The 14,448-nt window shown below is 55.6% G+C and overlaps 1 protein-coding gene across 4 annotated transcripts in view; it reads right to left on the bottom strand.

Moving 5' to 3' along the window:
- The window catches only part of TSPAN14 (tetraspanin 14), a 56,234-nt gene extending 42,237 nt beyond the window's left edge, over positions 1-13,997 (bottom strand). Inside the window, exons 1-2 of one of the 4 annotated variants that reach the window (XM_053909644.1) lie at positions 13,878-13,992; positions 11,585-11,691 (exon numbers count right to left, since the gene is read on the bottom strand). The gene's annotated coding sequence lies outside the window, so the exon portion shown is untranslated. Of the gene's footprint in view, positions 1-1,408; positions 1,431-8,922; positions 8,946-11,584; positions 11,692-13,877 lie in introns of those variants that run through there. The other 3 variants (XM_053909643.1, XM_019444762.2, XM_019444760.2) reach the window with 3 other exon arrangements.
- Positions 13,998-14,448: the final 451 nt, after the last annotated feature.

Here is a 14,448-nt window from a genome sequence, read left to right as displayed (position 1 = left end):
GCCCGGCCACCTTTATTGGGAGTATGTTTCGGGGACACGTCCGCGTTCCTGGAGCAGTGCGTTAATTCTGCGATTTGTGCGGTATTTTAGTGCATCCCCCTGGATCCGCACAGGTTATTTTTATTCCCATTTCACAGCTGTGGAAGCTACGCTAACCAAAGGACTTGGTGAAGCCGGACTCCCTGCCTCTTGGGCGTCTACCAAGACCGAAGGCCTCCAGTGACGCAGGGCATAAACACAGAGCCTAGGGCAGTGACACAGAGGCTGATCCAGGCGTGGCAGACAATGGGAGGAAAGCCACTGGGCCAGCAGGCACAAGAGGCCCAGGGGATGTTGGCTGGGTGGGGAAAGGCAGATAAAGGGCCAGGAACCAACCCTAAAGGGGCACCAGTGAAAGGATGGTGTCGCCTTCTGGAATCTACAACAAAATAAAGGCAAAATTTAAACCTAGCCGCCCCCCCCCAGATGAGGAAAGGGGATATTTACGTACAGAAAGTGTCTCTATCTCAAGCGTTTTGTTTTCACTTTTATTTTTAATTTTTGCAATGTTTGTTTATTTTTGAGAGCGAGCACGAGCAGGGGAGGGGCAGAGAGAGCAGGAGACACAGAATCTGAAGCCAGCTCCAGGCTCTGAGCTGTCAGCACACAGCTCGAACTGTGAGATCATGACCTGAGCCGAAGTCGGAAGCTCAACCAACTGAGCCACCCAGGCGCCCTGTTTTTACTTTTAACAGGCTGGCCCCATTGAAGGGAAGGTCAAATGAAGAGCATAACTTTCCTCCTCCCCCGGCAACTCCCCTTTCACTGAAGGGATGTGGCCCTTCCAAGAGAAGAGTTACTCCCGCCCTGCCACACCCAGCCCCTGAGAACAGACAGTGTAGGGCAGGCCTCAGGGTGAGTGGGTTTCCCTGTGAAAAACGATGGACATCTGTGGGGTGACTCCCTCAAGAACCTAAGGAAGAAATGGCCTCCTTAATCCCATCTGGTAACATTTCTTCCCCAAAAGATCCCGAGTTGGCAAGAGGGGCTCTCAAGGTAGTGAGCAGCCATTTTGGATTTAGATTCAAAGAATTCAAAGAGTCACAGCTAAAAAGTTTCCAGTTCATCTGTGCAACCCTTCCATTTTCCAGAGACAGGCACCCATGGAAATGAATTGCCAAGGTCACCTCAGGAAGAGCCAGTGGCACAGGTGGGACTCAACCCCAGCCTTCTACCTCCATGTGCTTTTTCCAGAGCACTGTGCCCCAATCGTGAGCTTTCCCAACCCTGCCCGGGGCCAGCTACGGGAAAAGCAGCGCCTGTGTTTCAACGCATTTGAAAGTTAACTTCGCTCTTTTTTGCTGAGTCTTGTACAACATTTGCTAAAATGATACTCCAAAGTGCAACCCTGTCCAGGGCTGGAACTCACCTCCTAAGTTGTGAGACTTGGCTAATGAGGGACAGAGCAGAATCTGCCACCCCGAAACTTGCCTCTTTGGCATAAGGATTATCTTGATCTTGTTATTTTTTTTAAAACAGCAGGCACAGGAGAAGGGCTGAAAACCGGAGTAGAAGTTACCGAAGGGAAATTTACATTTACAAGGGAAATCTCCATTTGGAAGGGTGTTTGCTCTCAGCACCAGGAAGATAAAGGTGACACTAAATCACAAGATATTCTTATCAAAGGAGACACAAACTTAAATCTGCATAACAACCTTACCCTGTTTCCAGGTCTTCCCCACCCAACCCCCCCCCCCAACACACACACACACACACCCCAGCCCCAACCATCTTTCTTGTGTCTTAAGCTGAAAAAGGTGATGGCATGGGCCATTTCGGAAAGTTCCTCAAGTTTTCCTGGATCTCTCATGCATGCAGGAGGTGGACGTGTTACTAAACTTGTTTGTTTTTCTCCTGTTAATCTGTCTTTTATTATAGGAGGTCTCAGCCAAGAACCATGAAGGGCAGGGGGAAAATTATTTTTCCTCCCCTATAATCAGCCAGGCTGATCTCAAGGATGGATGGGTTTTCAAAGGGTAAAATAAAATACTAAACAAAAGAAAAACAGAGAAAGTTACTAGTGCTCATGCAAAGCAACTCTACTTCAAAGACAGGTGACTATTACAGATTCTGGCTGTGGTTGAGTTTAGAAAGCAGGAGATTTCTGGTTTGGGGTGGGCACAACTCCAGGAACAGGTGCCAGGGAGTAGCCCTCAGCTCTGCCTGTTAACTCGACACGTGGGTGAGACCAGCCCCGCAGGAGGAAGCTTATCGTGCCAACCAAAAACTGGGGAGAGTGAGCCACAGGGACAAGGGATGAGTCCCCTCAATTGGGAGAAAAATCCCCACAAACATACAGAGAGCAAAATAAAAAAACTCTCAACCACCCCTGCCACTAAATGCCAAGAGCTCTTCCTCCACAGACTTCATCAGAGGGTGCCAGGAGGTAAAGGAGGACCACACCTGGTATCTGGGAGTAGCTTTTTCTGCCAAAGACCAGGAGGCTAGCATTCCCAAGGCGCTGTGTGTTCTCTCCCCCCCGCTCTCACACCCGCAGTGGCCACAAACAGGTGGGACCTCTCTCAGTCCCCACTGTACAAGTCACCATGATACTTGATCCAGTAAGAGGCGGTGACCTTCTCTAACCAAACAGAGATCTCAACACCCCTGGGGAGACAGGGGTGCAGCTGGAGGAACTGAGTGCAGCCAGGGGATTGAATGCCTTTGGCTCAGTGGAAAGACTCATGTCGTAAGGGCTTCCGCTGGTGCTGCACACCCACCGCCTGCCGCCGGCTGCCTGCCCAGCCTGCCGCCTGCCTGAGATTCAAGAGTCCGGAGACGGCAGAACAAAGGAAAATGGCCGTGGCTCAGGCAGCGGGAAGGCTCCAGGCCAGCCGGCTAGCAAGCAAGCTTTTCTGCATCTGAGTGCTCCAGGGAGGAACAGGGGACACTGGGCCGAGCACTGAGGTACAAAGGAGAGGGGAGCCTTCGAGACTGACAGCATCCCAGGCATGCACCTGACCCCCATCCAAGGGCACAGCTGGGCCAGGAGAGCTCAGGCAGGACCCACTCCCAGAGGCGGCAGGCAGGCAGGTGGCTGATGGGACAGCGACCAGGCACCCCCACTCCTTGCCCAGCTGCTCAGAACTCTTCCCAGGGAGGGGGGTGGCTCCGAGCACAGCATGGAGACTTGAGAGAGGGGAATGGAGATCCTGATGGAGGTACCCAGAAAGAGCAGGGCCCATCCAGACCTCCAGGGATGGCGGGGGGGGGGGGGGGGGGGGGCGGTTTGGAGGGAGCGCTGGGAGAGGGCAGAGTCCAGGCTGGGCAGCTCAGCCAGCATCACAAAACACAAAAGGGGTCCCGGAGTGGCTAAGATCAGTCTACCAAAGACTTCTGTGAGCATAATGGGCTCCTGCTGCCAGCAACAATAGCAGCCCTGGCCACCCCCTCTCCTCCTCCCCTCCCCTGCTCAAAAAATTCACAATGGGAGGCAGCAGGAAACCAGGGCAGAGCCTGTGAATAGCTCCACTGTCAGGCCCCAGGCCCCACCTCCTTAGCCCTACAGGTCAGCCCTAGCTGCCACCCGGCCACAATAGGAACTTCTGTGCTGCCCAGGCCCCAGAGCCCCATACAACAGAGCTGTGGGCATGGAAAGCTCTGGACTTCTCATAGGGGCAGCAAGTAATAGCAATGGTGAGAGAGACGGGGCAGGGGCACAGGAATCCAACCCACCAGATCAGGGTCACAACAGCCACCTTTCTATTTAGGGAGGGCTATCTGCCAGCCAGCCCTAAAACTTCCCCACTTCTAGCCCTGCCCAGCCAGAGCGACAAAGGGAAAAATTGTGGTCACTTCGGAGGCACACAGTGGCCACGGGGATGGGGAAACAGCCAGAGAGCTCCCAGAACTCCCAGGAGGATGCCAGGGGATGGCTCTCACGTGCACCGTCTCTCATATTCCGCCCTCCCTCTCCCCAACCCAAGCCAGGAGGAAACACTCAGCTGCCCTCACCGCGCCCCCCCCCCCCCCGCTTCTGCTCTGAAAGGATGGCACCTGCTCCAAAGAGAAAGCCCATCTATTATTTACACCAGGTGCCTTACACATAGGCCTTTAAAATCACAGGGTGGACGAAGCTGGGGCTGCAAAGCAGGTAGGAGACGGGGATCCCAGAGCCACAGAAAGTCCAAGGAGGCCACGACAGGATGCCTGACCCTCACAGCGACCCCCAAAACTGAGGGAGAAAACAAATGCCCAGCCCCCGCTGGCTTCTCAGCCAAGACTCCAGGCTCACGCCCCCAGCCCCCCACCCAAGTCCCGCACACTCCTGGGCCTGGTCATACCCACATATTCGAAGTCTCTCCTCCCTCCCCAGACCTCATCTGGCACTGGCTGCCTCCTCAAACTCTTGTATCACACTTTTGGGCGCGCACAGGGCACAGCCAACGGATGCAAACAACAGGTGCTCCGTGGAGGCTGGATAACCTGAGCTGAACCAAAACAGACTGCAGTGGAAACCAGGACACCAGCACCCCAGTCTCCCCTCCAGCCCCGGACTCTGTCTGCAGAAGTAAATACAAGATCCCTCTGAGAAAGAAAAACTCGGAAACCTTCCTTCCCCCCTCTCCCGAATCAAAACAACATGCTTCCTTTCTTGTTAAGCACCCAGTGCCTAGACTCCTCCTCCAGTGGCCTATTACAGACCTATGAGCATGTGCAAGGCATTCCTGCAGCTCGGCTTCTAGAAGCCAAATTGGTACTGAAAGCAACTTCAATGTCCATCCATAGGAGGCTGACAAAGCGAATCACGGTTTACCATGCAGCGGAAGAACAGGTCGCTGTTAAAAAGAATGGCTAAAGCTACACTTTAGAGTAAAATTCACAAAGTACAGAACAGAGGAATTAGCATACCAGCAAGGGGATAACGGAGGGAGGAGGACAGGCACGCTCGCCTAGGCACCCAACATGTGACAGAGGCCTCAGAGGAGCAGAACTAAAGAGGTCAGGCATGGAAATGCTCATTTTCACTGTATATCTTTATGTGCTTTTTTTATCATGTATACATTTTAACTAAAAGTTAAACTTAAATTGACATTTAAAATCCCTAGGGGCGCCTGGGTGGCTCATGTCGGTTGAGAGTCTGACTTTGGCTCAGGTCATGATCTCATGGTTGATGAGTTCGAGCCCCACATCAGGCTCCGTGCTGACAGCTCAGAGCCTGGAGCCTGCTTCAAATTCTGCTTCTCTCTCTCTCTCTGCCCCTCCCTCGCTCATGCTCTGTCTCTGTCTGTCTCAAAAATAAAATAAACATTTAAATAAATAAATAAATACATACATACTTACATACAATCCCTGAAGTTTGTGGCTGTAGCCACACACACACACACACACACACACACACACTCACACATGGCACCTGTACCTCTCCCTGCATGCAGCTTCTGGCATCTCCCTAGAACAAGGGGCTGAGGAGCAAAGTAGGGGAAGGGGTGCCAGCGTCTGTGATCCAGAAAGAGTAGCACCACCTCAGAGAACTCCCTGCTCACTACTCCGCCCCAGGTCCCCACATACATACAAGCTTTCCCAGGAAGACCAAGAGCAGATTCTGACAAAGGCAGGAAGGAAACCAGAGGTTATTCCACAAGGAGGGCCACCTGTAGGCAGGTGCACTCTGCGGTGAGACCGTAAGCCCCCAAGCTTCAGGCCTGTGCCCGGAGGAGGCTGAACCGCAGGCATCCCAGGCCTCCAGCACGGACCCTTCTGCAGGGCCCTCCCCAGCCATCAGTGAGGCTCAAGATCCTAGTGGTACGAACCCATCCCAATTTTAGCAGTTAAAGAAAGCTATTTCAACAGATTTCTAGGCCTGGCCCAACTCCAAGTACAGGCTAAAAACAGTTTCTCCAAAATCCCAGCTCAAAACCCCAATCCCTTAGCTACTAAACTATATTTTATATATATATATATATATATATATATATATATATATATATATATATATATATATACATACCTTTCAGGAAATAGGAACTGCAAAATGGAGTCGTGAGATAGGTTTGTACATTTATTCCTTACTAGAGGGATACATATATGTTGTTTAAAAGCCTCCTTTCACTGCATGTCAATAAATACTCTGCACTCAGAAGCGCTGATGTATTTCCTCCAAGTGATTTTCCCCCTGAGGAACAATATAATAACCATCCCAGTCTCTCCTGCTTCTGAAGGGTATGACACAATGCCTACTGGCCAGACCATTTGGGTGAGACCATCTGGAAGGCAGGGAGTGGTTCGTGAATGGAACTCTTTCTACCTAGCAGAACTAGGCCCCCACTTAGTGCCACCACACCCCCGGCCGCCACAGCAAAGATCTCCTGTTGGCCTCAAGTTCACAGACTACCCAGGCCACAGAGAAAGAAGGCTGGACAGAGGGGAAGTATGTATGTTTGGCTCCCCTATCCCATAAGACGCTCTCCAATGGCTGCTCAGTGTTCATCTGTAGCCCCCCAACCAGAGATTACAAATGAGATTTCACAACGAGCAGAATCAGGCTGGCACTTGGAGCCCTCAAACCTCAGCTGCTAGGAAACAAGTCCCCGCCCCTGTCGATGAGCCCGGAGCAACTCCTCGGCAGCTCTTTTCCCGAAATGCTAGAACCCTCCATCAGACCAAGACCAGCCTCTGCCAGACCTCTGCAACCATCTTCCTGCATGAGTGGGCAAGTTCCCCACCCCGAAGCAAGCACTGATGCTCAACAACCAAATCCTGCAGCATCTGCACTGGCACCTGCCCCACCACCTCACCTGTCTTCCCACAAGAAAGAGGTTCGGTTCAGGGCTACCCGCACCCAGAGGGGCCCTGGGCCACCTCTGCACCTGGGTACACACCACGCCCTCCTCCTGGCTCCCTGGGGAATGAAATCCCCACTGCTACCACCGCAGACTCTGTTGTCAACATGCCCCCTCAAAATGTATCCATATTTATACCATTACTTCTATTTCAGGGGAAGAGGAGAGACATCGACTGTGGCAGGCAGAGAGAGGAAACAGAGCCAGCTTCTGGCCTGGAGCCGTCAGGACGGACGAAGGCCCCGAACCCACAGCCAAGAGGTTCTATTCACACACCCTTCTTACTCACAACAGCAGGTGGCCTCCTTCCTAAAAAGTTGGCTGTTGAGATAGAAGGTCCCCCAGGAGTAGAAGACGCACCAAACAAGGTCATCAGTGTGAGGACTGACCAAGTAGAGAGGAGGGGCAGAGAGAAAGCAAGGAACGTCAGACACCGTTGGCTGGTTGCAGGGACGGGAAGGCCTTAAACAGGGGAAGAAGGCTGGGGGGCTCCCACCCAGAAGCCCCCAGTACACAGCCCAGACAGGGAGAGGAGAGCCGCCCCCCCTTCCCCCCCCCCCCCCCAAGCAGATCCCTGGGCCCAGCTCAGACAAATGAGGCAGCCCAGTCCCTAGGCCGAGAGGAGGGTGATGCACAAAGCTGTCAGACTGGTTTGCCCAGGATGGAGAGAGAGCAAGAAATACAAGGTACGGAGGCCAAGAAACAAGAGTCAAACAGGGAGGGTTGTCGGGGAGCCAAGGGGCTGTGGTCTGGCACCCAACAGGTCCGGCAACAGGAGCCAGTAGGGGGGGCGGGGGTCCACAGGGAGCCCAGCCCCCGGGTCTACACTATTTCCTGGGTGCTCAGGGACAGTCCAACAGGCTGAGAGGGAGGAGCCAGCAGTTGCTGAAAAGACTCGGTTTCTGGAAACAAGGAGAGCCAACCGCTCCTGAGAAGTAAGTGGGAAGAGCGGGAAGTCTCAGGCCAGGCGGGAACCGGGAGCAGGACCAGGGACCGCACGCGGGCTGCTGCAAGCCTCAAACACGGACGCAGTCTCTCCTTGACCAGACTTAGGCTCTTCCGAGCCCTCCGCTCAGCCAGGCCCGGCCTGGGGCTTCCATCTCCGTCCAGTTTCAGCAAGAATCCCGCTGGGTCCGTCTGGCCAGAATCCCCTGCCCTCCGTGTCTGACCAGTTCCTCCTCTTCCAATAACCCTCAGGTAACAGCTGACCCCCTAGCCGGCCTTCAGCAGAATCCTGAGGTCTGTTAGCACACCCCTAAGGCAGAAGTCCTTCTGTCTGCTGCAAGTCCTACATCAAGTCTGCTTTACTGTCTTAAAGTGTCAGAATAATCATTTCTTTAATATCATGGAGCTCCAAATCTTCCTGGTCCCCAAATGGGGAAACCACTCGGTCTGGGGCTGGGGCGGGCCTCCCCCACCAAGCTCCAGGGACAGACCCGTCTGCCTGGCCTAGGGGTAAAGGCCTAAAATAAGACAGCCAATCTGCAGGCTGGTTAGACGTTAGGGAGGTCTCTTCACAGCAACGGTCACTCAGTGGGCAACCAGAGCCTCTCCTCGGAGCAGTTGGCAGCGGCCGGCAGGCCCCAATCTGAAGCTGAGCCGGCTCTTTTCCTTATGGCCAACTTTCAGAGAAGCCCAGGTTTCCTCAGTCGCCCCGACGGGCTTCTGAAGCTTGAAGCACAACACCCTGCCTTGGGACCATGCATCCTGGCGCATGCTGTGGCCCTCGGGCCTCTCAGGCTTACCACTTGCCACTCAGACCTCGGGATGCAGAGGAAAGAGATTCAGAGGACACTCAGTTGATTCCAGCTGCTGCTAAGGACTCTCTCCTGGGTGTCACCACTAGGAATTCCTCAAAGCCTCTTTTTTTTTTTTCAAAGCTCTCTGGGCCCTGCAGAGTAGCTTGGCACAGACACCAGCAGCGGGGACCCACAATCAGGGAAAACCCAAAGAGGTCACCAAACCTCTCTCCTCAGGCTCGAGCCCTGCCCGGTCCCTGTCCTGGTCCACCTCTCCCCCAACCCACAGCCCCGCGGGAAAGCCCAGCCTCAGCTCTGCCAAATTCCAGGAAACACAGTCTCAGGCAGCAACAGGAGCTCACCTCTTACCCAGGATCCCGGGGGCCACTGTAGAACCAACTGCCATGACTCTTGCCACACAGCACAGGCTGACAGACCCCCAGGGAGAGAGGAGCCAGTCCCTCCAGTTACCTAGCCGATGGACGCCAGGATTCTAAGCCTTCCCTCTGGCTGCTCAGCAAGGGAAGCAGAACAGACAGACCTCAAGAAGTGAAGAGTTTAATCCCAGCCTGCCCAGGCCCACTGAAGCTCAGCTTACCAGGCCTCCAAGAGAAAAACCACAGCACAGCAGAGCCTGGCCCAGCCCCACCCAACCCCACCAAGCCCAAGAGCAGAGGAAGTGGGGTTCCCGGAACCAGCTGCTGGTGAACACCCTGCTGAGCCCCAAACCAGAGTGTCAGGCCTAACATTGTGCTTCCCGGACCTGAAGTGTGCACTTGAGTTTTATAGTAACCCCATGAGAGACAGGAAGGGCAGATTCCTCCCTCATTACGGATGAGAACATCAAGTCCAGGAGGAGGAACAAAGAAAACAAAATCAAAGACGTGTCTACAGGGTCACTCGGCTACAAAGCAGATACAACCCGAAAGCTGGCCTCCCCACTGTCCACCCTACAGGCCGGACAAGGTTATTCGTCTTAATGCTTAACTGGCAGAGGCTCTGAACACTTCCCACCAACCAGGGCCTGTGCTGTTCCCACACAGGCACCTGCCCTTGTCTGAGCCAGAAAACATGCCGTGAGGGAGAAAATGGACGCAGAGACAAGTATGAGTATCCCACACAGATTCATGGAGGACACCGCTATAATGGAAGAGAAGACAAACCAGTTGCCATTCACCTGGACCGAAGATTCACAGAGCGCGGGTCTACGCAGTACCCTGGGAACTATGACGGCCAGCCAGGAGCAAGCCCGCTGTGGTAACCCACCATGACCTCTCCCTCTTTCCAGAGGTGGGAAAGCAGAGGCTCTGGAAAAGGAGGAAACAGGACGAAGGATAGTAAGTTAACCCAATGCAGAAGAACCTGAGGTCTCAGGCCTCCACCAGTGTTTCCTGGCCCTGCTGGAAGTCACCAAAGAACAAGCAGGTGACAAAGCACAAAAGCAAGTTCCACAGTGTGGTGGGCTCTTTAACATCCTGCAAGGGCGACTTGAGTGGAAAACTGCAGGGAACAGAGGGGTTCGGCCCCCTTCAACAGGCCAGAGAATCACCCCAGCCCCACACCCAATCAAGCTTTTCTCCATGGGATTCTGTCCCTTAGTAACTCACTACCTTTCCTTTCCCCACACCCGCAGGCCTACAAGCTCAGCCCCAGAGTCTCAGAAATGGAAGAGGAAGGTGAAGACCTAGAGGGGTGCCTCTACCTGCTCCTGTTTCTAGAAAAGGTGGTTGACCCTACTAGCCACATACAGGTAAAGCATGGGGAAGGCCAAGAACTCCATGGGCTGAACTCCAAGGGCTGGAGCAGGAGCCAACTTTCCGTCGCATAGACATTAACATCCCTCTTCAAAGGCCACTAGGACTGAGCAGCAGAAAACAAGGCTCATTAACCCAGGTCACAGTCCCTAGTACTGGGCTAGGAGCTGAATATATGCTTAGTAGAAATCATCCATGGCCTGGAACTCACTAGTCCTTGGGCCCATGAATGAATAAATGAAAACCCAAGGAACCCAAGTCACTCGCGCGGGATCAGACCAGCAGGCTGCCTCTGCAGACTACCTGTTCCCACCCTAACATGCTTTCTTGTTCACCCTACCTCTGCCCTTCAAATGTGGCACTTCGATTCATCTTTAGCCTAAACAGTGCTCCTTTAATTCACGATCACTGTTTCTGGTGACACTCAGACCCAGGCCTTGGGAAGAAATCACAGAGGGCACCACGGTAGGCAGATGGTAAGCATTTAGTGCCACTCACCAAATGTTCCCAATCCCCTTCGCCACCCCACCTTGTAGGTGTAAGTAGGCCCACGTGGCTGCTTCGGCCAGTGAAACGCCGCTTCCGGGTGGAAGCTTTAAAGAGCCAGGGTGAGACTGGTCATGAGCTCTGTCCCCCTGTCCAAGGGACCAGGAATGTTCCAATTAATCAGCATGGGTTCCACAGTGAGAACAACAGAAAGCAGATTTGGGACGGATGCGGTGCGAGCAATAAATAAACCTCTGCTGCTTTAAGCCTCTGAGATTTGGGGACTTGTTACCACAGCAAACCCTGATCTATCTAGACAGATAGAGGCCGTGACTCACGCCCCAATCTTCTCTGCATGGCAGTGCTGGTCGTCCCATTCGCTGGCCCAAGGGAGGCTGAAGCTACTTCACCCATCACTCAACAGGGGTTCCGGGGTGCCTGCTACGTGCCCGGACCGATGAGATGCTTTCAGAAGCAGGGGATAAAAGGGCCGCTGCATTGAAGGACCTAGTAGCTCCACTACGGGCCAGGCTTGTGCAGTGTACTAACCAACTTTCTTACGAAGGCACGGTCTACATTAGAAATGAGAAAACCTGCTCACACTGAGACTTTAGGCGAGTAGTCTGTGACCTCTCCAGAACAGTTTCCTCATCTGTCATATGGGGCGTATAACATTATCTATCCTACTGTGTCGTGTCAAGGGTTAAATGAGTTCAAGCAAGTGAAGTGTTCAGGAAAGAGCTTGGCGTCTGTGTCCACCAAGAGTAAGTCTCAGTAAACGCACTGTTACTACACTCTTAAACCGTGCACGGAATTGCTTGCAAACTTGTCCGGAACTTTCACTAGGTTTTACATCCAGCACAGGTTGCCCAGGACTGGCACAATGGCACTCTGTAGGCAAGGCCAAATAGAAAATAAGTCCAATCTCTGAGCACATGGTGACCCAAGTGAGGCCTTAGATAATGTTTCTGGAAGCCCAGAACTCCCTGGCTTCCACTATCACCATGATTTGCAGGGCAGAGTCCCCTCCCCTCCAACACAGGGCATGAGCTTTGTCCTTCCCATCCTCAAAGATGGGGAGGGAGGCACCCTCACCTGTCCTCAGAGATGAGCACAGCTACCCAGTTGGTAAAGGAGGGAACTTCCCTGGGCAGCCCACCCTCTGCAGCCCCCTCCCCTCCATGCCTTTTCTTCCTGAAGGAGCCACCTCCAGAAGCACCAGTGGGCTTGCACTCCCGCTTGCCTGAATAATAATGCTGCCTAAGGGGAGACCAAGTGCAAATCAATAAAACACCACTGAGCACCGACCACCTATGTCCAGGCTGGGCTGTAAGACCACACAGGGCCTACGGTCTCTCAGGGAGTTGTGAGCCTGGGACAGTGCCTGCAAACAGCACCTGGCACATCTGGCACCCCACAGACTCTCCATCATGCTTTGTTAAATGACCTGAAAGTCACATTTGATGGTCCAAGCAGAGCAGTTCAAAGATGTGGGGATGGAGAGAGCAAGAAATTCTCCAGCTGAAGGTGGGAACAAAGCGCGATGCAGCAGGAGAGGAGGGGAAAATCCCTCTGTGGTGGCCTGTCTCCCAGACCCTAGGGATCATCGGACTGGGACAAAGTTTGGAGACAGCTGAGAGAGGAGCTGGAAGGGTATATGGGGCCAAGATGGAAGAGTATGTGCCGCATTCTGAGGGTCCCAGGAGGATCTCTGGAAGGAAGGAAGGGTGCCTCTGCCAACCACTGGGCTAGTTGAATGTAGAAAGGATAAAGGGGTGCTGGGTGGGCTCTGGTGGCCTAGACCCCAGGTTTCCCTTCACAAATAGGGAAGGGTGGCCCAAGCACTCAGCAGACACTAACTTCCCCTTCTTTGAGGTCAAAGGGTAGTTGGAAGGCTACTTTTGAGGCTTTGGCAGGCAGCTACACCCACTCCTATCAGTCCCAGCCACCCCCATCCGGGAAGGAAGACCTCTACGGAGCAGATCACTGGAGTGAGCACACCAGCAGAGGCTCCACTGTAACGCCCTGCACTTGTGTCTCAGCATGACTTGATGCCCCCCAGACACCAGCACCCCGGGACAGCCGCTCAGCTTGTACACACACACAGCCGCACTCATCGCCGCTGGCAGCCAGAGGCCACTGCCAGTACTGGGGCCATCGCCTTCCCCCTGACTCCCCACAGCAGGGAGCGCTTCTAGCAGACCAACTTCACACGTGTGCCGGAGGTTCCCCTCCCAACACACACACACACACACACACACACACACACACACACACACACTTCCTACCCAGCCGCATAATCACCCCTACACACACATACACACTTTCCACCCACCCGCACCACCACCCCTCCCCAGCAGGAGGAGCGGCGCGAGACCAGCCAACTCCACCGAAGCTCCAGTTAGGTCAGGAGTTCGGCTCTGCTCCCAAGCACAACCTCCAACGACGAACGCGGAGAAGCTGGGTCACCACCTACTCAAACTCGGGCCGCCCCAAACCCGTGCAGGGCAGAGTGAGGCGCACCGCCCGGGTGAGCGACTCGGTACACACCCACCGCGGGGCAGGGGAGGGGACGGCCCTCCTGGGTCTGCACCCATCCTCTACCCTCGGCCCGAGCCGAAGGGAGTGCCCCTCCCTGGGTTCGTTACAGGGGACCGGAGGCAGAGCCCCTAAAGGCGGCGGTCCAGCCCCCCTCTCCCCGAGCTCTGCCACCCCCGCGCGACTCCGGCGCGCACCCGTCCGGGAACGCGGACAGGGCGAGGGCTATTGAAGCCCCAGCGCCAGGCTGGTCGCCCGCTGAGGCTCTCACTCCGCCCGGCGCGGGAGTTCGGTTTAGCGGGGTCCGGGCCAAGGCCTCCAGCCCCTCGCGGGCGATCTGGGCAGACAAAGCCAGCGCCGCCCGTGGGGCCGCCTCCGGGACAAGGGCGAGGAAGCCGGAGGGGCCGACCCCGAACCTGGGGATCAGTCCTAGTCCCCAGAGGGCCCTCGGGGGGCGGGAGGGGGGGGGGTCGGCCTCAGACAATGAGCGGGGCAGGGCCCGACGCTCTAGCGGGGGGGGGGCTCCGCGCTCCACTCACCCGGGCGCGGCAGCGGCGGCGGCGGCGGCGGCGGCGGTGGCGGCAGCGGCGGCGGCGGCGGCGGCGGCGGCGGCAGGGGCAGCGGCTCGGCCGGGCTCGGCCGAGGAAGTTAGAGCAAGTTCGGAGGCGCGGGGTGGGAGGGCGCGACTCGGGCCGTCCGAGCGATGGGGGCGGGGCGCGGAGGGGCGGGGCCGGGGGCGCGGCGCCGGGCGGCAGCAGAGAAAAAAGCGCCGCTTCCCTGCGCGGTGCAGTGCCGCCCGCGCTCCTCGGGCCCGCCCCGGCTCCGCCCCGGCCCCCGGAGGGCCCCGCCCCCTGCCCCTCCCCACCCGGCCCCCGCTTGCCCTTCCCCCAGGCCGCCCGGCCTTTCCGCCCGCGCTGCCCGAGCGGCGGTGGGGCCTGGTCACCCGACTTCCCCATTGTCCCATTTTGGGGCCACCGCGAGCGCCCCACCAAGGTGTGCTGCGTCGGCGCCCCCTGCCTTACCTCCTACTGGGCTGGCCCTGAGCTCGGGAGAAACCCGCGTGGTGGGGGCCGAGGGGAAGCAACATCTCTCAAGGGGGGTAGGGGGGTG

This window comes from Panthera pardus, unplaced genomic scaffold, assembly GCF_024362965.1.
Source record: "Panthera pardus isolate Hobbes unplaced genomic scaffold, ASM2436296v1 HiC_scaffold_22, whole genome shotgun sequence".
Classification (NCBI taxonomy): domain Eukaryota; kingdom Metazoa; phylum Chordata; class Mammalia; order Carnivora; family Felidae; genus Panthera; species Panthera pardus.
The sequence above is the reverse complement of the archived record's forward strand: the minus strand, read 5'-3'. Positions and strand labels throughout refer to the sequence as shown.